This window comes from Lactuca saligna, chromosome 8 (assembly GCF_052625555.1).
Source record: "Lactuca saligna cultivar CGN05327 chromosome 8, ASM5262555v1, whole genome shotgun sequence".
NCBI classification, from domain to species: Eukaryota; Viridiplantae; Streptophyta; class Magnoliopsida; order Asterales; family Asteraceae; genus Lactuca; species Lactuca saligna.
Window position 1 is genome coordinate 236,888,555 of NC_136424.1, and position 7,766 is coordinate 236,896,320.

A 7,766-nucleotide genomic window follows, 5' to 3' on the forward strand; every position below is an offset into this window, starting at 1 on the left:
TGGTATCAATCCTTTTTCATCTCCTTGTCTTCCACATACTACGGAAGAAAAAGGACTCTTTCCCTAAACATGGTGGTGATCTCCTCCACTGTCACTGTAGTCTGCCGCAAGTCCTGGAACTCCCGCGTTCACTGTTCCACCTCAATTACTGGTGCAAACTCTAACTTAAACCTGGCCGAGAAATCAGTCCATTTCATTCCGTCCAACGTGACATCATCCCCAATAGCGTGGCCAACTTCCTTCCACCGATCACACACTCTATCCTTCAGAAGATAGGAGGCGAGTCTGACCTTATCCTCCTCGGGACACCGGCTAGAACGAAAAGCGTTAACAACATCAGGCAACCATCTACTGCTAGCAATGCGGTCCCTAGCCCCATGATAATTTGGAGCACCACAAGCTCTTAACTCTCAAAATGTCAATGTATGCACTCCCATCATGGTCATCATCTAAGTGCGGAAGGCTCCCAACCTCTCATCCAAAATATCTAGTGTGCCCTCCTTGACCGTACCAAAGATCACATGAGTCTGATCTAGAATACTGCGTGTAATCTTAACTGATACAAACTCCCACATCCGCTCCTCGAGCTGCTCGGATTCTGAGCCCAAGCCTGCTCCCTCTCCACTACTAGATCCACCCACTGGTCTCTCACGCCACGTCACCATGCTGAAAACATGCCATAACAATCATCAGAATACACATCACTGCCGAAGGATCACACACGCACTACAAGTTCCTTGGTTTTATCTCGACCCCTCTTAAATCGAGTACGGATTCTCTGCTTTCAGTACTATGGTCCCATACTAGCTTCTAAATCTATCTGTATTTTCCTCAAGAGTTTCCTCGACTACACAAAGTCCTTTTCACTACCACTATTGATCCTTGCACTAAACTTATCCTAGGCTTGCCCTATGATAACCTCCAGCCCAAACCCAGTGATGACATGCAGATAATCCTTCGAGTAAAGGACTCATCCCTACAACGGTTAGACTCAAACAAGAGCTGCATAATAGGGCCAAATCCAGCACTCTGAGATTATTCAACCCTGATCACATGTAACTTGACGTATTCACCTAATGGTTAACTCCCATCACTCAGAGCCCCACAAAGCACAAAGCAAGTAGCATTTAGGCAAAAAGGAAAATTTAACCAGAACATAATCAAGCTATGATATTCACATATCAGGAATTTGTACTAGCATGCAACTTATAAGGCTCATACACAAATAACAGGCACATAAGGCATCCTTCCTAGATCCTTAGCCCTAAATCTAGCATGTTGATCACATAATCATATCATAACATAAACATGTATGGGTCATTTGGGAGAACTTACTTGAGCTTGGTTGATTGCATACACCACACCGTTTTTCTCTTTTCGAAGTCCTTTTTCCTTTTTCGAAATCCTTTCTCTTTTCAAAGTTCTTTTTTTTATAAAACGATTTTCCTTTGAAAATCTCCATAACAAGTCCTCAGTTTGAGTTCAGTCACACCTGAGAGTGTGCCTGAATCCCTTAAACCAAGGCTATGATTCTAACTTGTACCATCCCATAAATCATGACTAAAAATTCCTTTTTAAAACATTAATAAAATCATAAATATAACGTCATTTCCTCCATAAACAAAGGTGTATATATCAAATCAGAGTATCATCTCAGGCTAAAACTTCTTGGTGTGTGCCTTTCGACATACCAAAACTGAAAATTGTAAGTACGAAGCTTAGTGAGTTCCCAAACCTACGACATACCACATATGCATAACCACATATTGGGCACCCACCCGCTGCATTGGGTCTTGCACGACATTGGGCCCCGCCAGGCATCAGGCCCCACCTGGCATCGTACCCCACTCAGTATACATATATATCTCTCTTAGGCCCCACTTGTCTCTGGGCCTCACCCACTATACACATACATAAAATCAAGTAACATACTAGTACATAAACAAACATGCTCTAACTATACTCCTAATCTAAGGCCTCGACTAACTTGGGTGCCGCCCATGGTCTGTTACTCAGGGGTCGTGTAACCCAGTCCATAATCCTGCTAGTAGGGAGATACGGGTCCCCGCCCACCATCACTCCCTTCCTATCATGAGCCTCGCTCCTACTCTGCTAATATTAAGATATGGAACCCCATCCACACTCGGCTAGTGATGAGATACACGACCTCGCCTATACTCACCTCCCTACCATGCACATACAAGTATCATAGAGACAACAAGTATAATCTAACATACAACATGTGAACCTTCCTCAGGATTGCCCCGACATCGGACTCCTAGTCCGGAAACATATTATCATCTAACATACTTTGGGCTTGCCCCGACATTGTACCCCGGTCCAGAAGCTATCATACCTACACATGCAAGAATCACAAAGACCTCGAGCATTCTAACATTCCTCAGGTCTCGCCCGACATCAGGTCGTAACCTAGAAAATATACAATAAGTGCCTAGGGCTAACCGCTGGTCTTCCTATGTTGTATAAACATAATGGGCTGGAATTGGTGCCTTAGACCCATACAAATAGTGAAGAGACTCACCTCGCACTACTGAAAACTAGCTGAACGCTTCTGACTGCTAACCGGTAACTCCTGAATTATTGATCCTTCGGCTCCCCGAACTATCAATACCCAAAATAACATTTAGACCACAATACCCTCAAAAGTCAACCAGGTTAAAGTCAACGTTCCGAGTTGACTCGCCAACTCTTCGAGTCCCACAATCCACACATAACTCTAGACTTTTATCCTACTCGTCGAGTATTCCTTGAGCTCGTCGAGTTCACCTTTAAACACGTTGGGACCCTTTTACAACTGACTCGTCGAGTTCACCTTTGAACTCGTCGAGTTCACCTTTGAACTCGTCGAGTCCATCTTCATAACTTAGGGATATTTCCCTGGACTCGACTAGTTCATCCTTGAACTCTTCGATTACAACGATATTCAAGTCCATAATGAACCCAACTGGCTTATTCATCTACCAACACAACACACACCTGCTATCAGAAGGGTTTTGGGCAAGAAAACGACTTGACTCACCGAGTCCAAAGAGAAACTTATCCAGTCCTCCTAAGTCCAATTCTATCCACATGATTTCAGTCGGGTACAAAGCATCCAGGACCCAGATCTAACCTTCTAGGGTCGAAATAACACGCAAAGCCTCTACCTTTATGTGACATCCACATTTTTCACGGCCAGAAAAGACCGATTTTGTTTATGCTTTATAAAAATCAGAGTACTTCTTTTCATAAAAGTGTTGCGGAATTTGTTCCCAGAAAAACATGATAAATACGTTATCAAAATATTTTCGAAGAAACGTATTTTATTCATTTTAAAACGTTTGGGATGTCATCATCAATATAGAAAAATAAGCATAAACAGAACTTACATTTATTTGCACTAGTGATCTACATCTCTTTAATCTCTTAGTGTAATGTGACTTCATATCAACACCTGTGATATAAATAAGCTGAGTGGGTCAGGTTTGGAAACCTGGTGATTACATAGGGTTTTAAACCCACACTAATATAATTATTATGTTTAAACAATTAAACAATCAACCCAATTACCCATCCCCATTATCATCTTTAGTCTTAAGGATCTACCCTAAGAATCAACTATTCCTCGTTCATTCATTCCTAAGGATCATCCTAAGGAATCGACACGAAGTCCATCGTTGCCACGATTTACACAACGGGCTAAGTCTGCATAGTCGCCAGGGCTTATGCACTAAGTCTGCATAGTCGCCAGGGTTTAGGCATGAAGTCTGCATGATCACCAAGGTTTAGGTATCAAGTCTGCATGATCACCAAGGTTTAGGCATCAAGTCTGCAAGATCACCAAGGTTTAGGCAATAAGGTTGCATGGACGCCAGGGTTTTGAGTACACCAGGTGAACACATCGTTCACAACACCTTCAGGTTGTGAGCCTACTAGTGTTCCACTGGACTGTCTAGAATAGTCTGTGGATGTCATCCATACTCTGCTGAATGATATGCCATTATTTGGGAAAAAGGCTTCTCACATCGTCCACCTCTCATCCTCACCTCACGGTCTATTTCACCTCTCAACTCATCATCCAACTCATACTCCATCTATTACATCTTGCCATGTTTTACCTCAACATTATCGTAGATATAAAATACATATACAGTTTAAATCATTTAAAACATGTATAAAATCGTTCATCCAGCATAAACAGTAAGTATTCAGATAATATGCATACATAGCACATAATTTATATAAAATACTTCATATATATGTGTAAGATGAAAGTAACTATGCACTCACCTGGTAAGGTGGTGATTCGGTACTCGGACAGCACTTCGTTACTCTTAAAACAATTTTCCTTGACAAAACCTAGTATCAATACCACTAGGTTTTAGTCTAATGATAACCGCGACAAATTAATAGTCTAGCTATTAATATTATTATATAAGTGTTATATAACACTCAATATAGCTCATAATAATAGCCCAAATAATTATTTTAAGGGCCTAATAACATTACTATAATTATTTGAAAGCTATATTAAAAATTGTGTAAGCGTAGCTTACTTACAACGGATTTAAAAAAACAGGTTTTAGCTCGGAGCAGCGTTTCGAAACCGAAAGACCCTTTTTCTTGGGACTCCGGGAGCCTCGGGGCTTCCTTCTGGTGCTATGGGGTTTATCTAGGGTTTATGGGGCTCAAGGAGCTAGAGAGAGAGTGTAGAGAGAGAGAGAAAAGAATTGAATTTGTGTGGAAAGAAGGTTGCACCTCGCACCCTTTTATAGCCCTGGAACCTCGGTTATGCTGGGCGTAATTACAAGGTACGCTAGGCGTACTCTCGCATCGTACAACACGCGTCATACTTCGGATGGTGGTGCGTGGCTCATTTGGGTTCGCAGAGAACAACTGTACGTTGGGCGTTCCAACCTCAGACGTTGGGCATACCGAGGGCTAGGTGTCCGAATCCGAAGCGAGTACCCTGATCATTAATGGAGAGCTGGGATCACGCCACATCATCACTCTCCTCGCAGTTTCACATTTTTCTTTCCCGATTTCTAAAAATCATAAATTTCGCATATGAGCTCCATTTTCGATATTATTTATATCCACACGAAGGTAGGAACGTATTCTACAACTTTTTTTTAGACTCCGTTAGCTAATTTAGACTTTATTTTAAAAGTTACATTATTAACAGGCCGGGACAGGATTGGTCCATTGAAAATTCATAACTTCTTCATCCGACGTCCGTTTTTGCCCATATTTTTCTCGTTACGCTACTCTTAGCGAGATCATCGATTCTCGTTTAGGTTGTGTCGGCTTAAAACCGCTCGATCTAATATTTAAATTTCGGGTTGTACACTGCTAAGCCGAAACTTCGAAAAATTATAACTTCCTCATACAAAGTCAGATTTGGGCAGTCTTTTTTATGGACGCTCTCGGTTTAACGCATTCTACGACTTTTGTTTAGATCACTAAGGCTAAATCTTGCTCTATCGTCAATTCACTATTTACGCTTCCTGATATCGTGTCAGTTTCGTCGGAAACTTCGACGGGTCATAACTTCTTCGGTATAACTCGGATTTCGACGCTCTTTATATGTATGAAAACCTTGTAACATATACTAAAACTTGGTTGAGATTATTTATTCTTAATAATAATTTGTCAAAAAGTCGTTTTCGACCCCTATTATCTCTAAATTGACTAGCTCAGATCTACGGGCGTTACACTTTACATCCATGCATAGCCCTTTTTTCTCAAAAGGCCATAACAACCTCTTCAGCCTTGCATGGGGAGTTCTAATGGCATAAATATTGCACCTTTATGCCTTCACCACCCTAAATACTTCCAGATCTGAAAGTCTCTTACTTTGGGACGTCCAAATCCCAAAAGCAACCATTCTTGGACCAAAGTCATCATAAAATGGGAAAAGAATAGATCTAATGAACTAATGATCAAGTAAGAGACTTGATTACCAGAAAATGATGAGATTGAAAAGCTACTTCTGGATCCACAAGCCTTTCCTTGAGCTTTCAAGTTTCATCTTCTTCTTCTTCACTTTAAGTACACAAAACGCTCTAAAAAGTGGCTCACAAGCATTAGGGTTTCGAGATCTATGGGTTCTGGTCTTGGAGGTTGGAGATGAGACCAAGAGAATGGGAATAAGATCCTTAAATCTGGTACCAAGTCCTGAATGTAGGGTTTTCCCAACTCAGACCAACTCGCCAAGTCGGTCCCCCGACTCGTCGAGTAGGTAACTTAAACCATGACCCAAATTGTGCTCCTACTCATCGAGTCATCTCACCTGCTCAACAAGTCGCTTTCTGATTTTGAGGTTTTCCTTTCCTTTCTAAGTCTTCTATATTCGGGGTGTTACATTCTATGTTAAACAAATTAGAAATCAGGAAACAAATTGCAGGACAATAAGTATGACTATGTTCCATGTATTTGACTACATGATATCTTGAAGAACAGAGTATTATATAATCCGTTATCTAATGGACGCATCATAGTTTGATTACGGATTTTGAGAGCTACGATTGCTAATCATATTTTGAAGTTACATCAGTAGCTATAGTTATTAGACTTATCCAAGTCGGAGCTGTTGGATTAGGTGTCTATGCACATAACTATAATTGGTATGTACTTGACCCGATAGTAGCATGCTCCATTTTGGGTTTCCTTCACTAGAACAATCTGATAGGATTGATATTTGAGGAAGCGGTTAGTTGTGATTCATTAATATATTATAAGTATAATATATTAATTGAGAAATCGTATTATTTAATTTGCATTGATCATGAAATAATTCAGTGATGAAAAGAGACTAATTAAATTAACGAAAACTGATTATGTAAATCAGTGATACATATGGTTTGGGCTAATGATCCATGATTCATTTGTGATAGGCTAAGCTTATGTGTTAGTCCATGAAGTGTTAGTCCAAATAAATTGTTGGAGAATAAGCTTAAGTGTAGGAATTAGGGTTACAAAAGACTCTTGGTATTCAACACTATAAATGTGTACCCTAAGCTCTAAAATCGGATACTACTTGGATTCCAAGAATGGCTAGCCGATTTTGTGTCTCCTAAACCTCTCTCATTATCATCTAATTGTTTGTTGGTGTTTGTGACTTGTTTGAGGCATCACAGTTGGGGTGCTAAGCTCTTACAAGGCCAAATTCTACAAGCTACATAAAAAGGTAATCTTCTAACTAGTTTTTTATGATAAATATATCAAAATTGCATGGTAGTTAGGCTTCATGCTTTAGAAAAAGAATATTGCATGTATAATCAGAGAAAACTTAGATCCAAAGCATTAGGGTTGTATGTGCACCATAAGGATGTTAGAGTACATAAAACCCATCAGTTACAAGTTGGTATCGGAGCCTTGGTTTGAGTGAATTGGAGTAACACTCATGTGAATCCAGTCTCAAACTAAGGAAAAATATTTTAAAAACAATTTTTAATTCAAATGGTTTTGAAAATAATCAAGGGGTATGCAATGTGTACGATCAGCCAGAGCCAGCAAGTAGACCCCAAAATACCACACTATTATTTGATATCGTGATATGTTAGAACAACATGCTAGTGATAGGCTAGGGATCTTCAGGATTTTACATGATAGAATTTTCTGATGATATGATGCCTGATAGCCTTGGGTTCTTCTACAATGGAATTGACATCATTACTGTAGTTGTGTAGTGTGTGCATCATGGTTATGCATGACTAAGATTATATAGCCAGAGAATGTTGGTTTGGCCTTATTTCCTGTTCTTG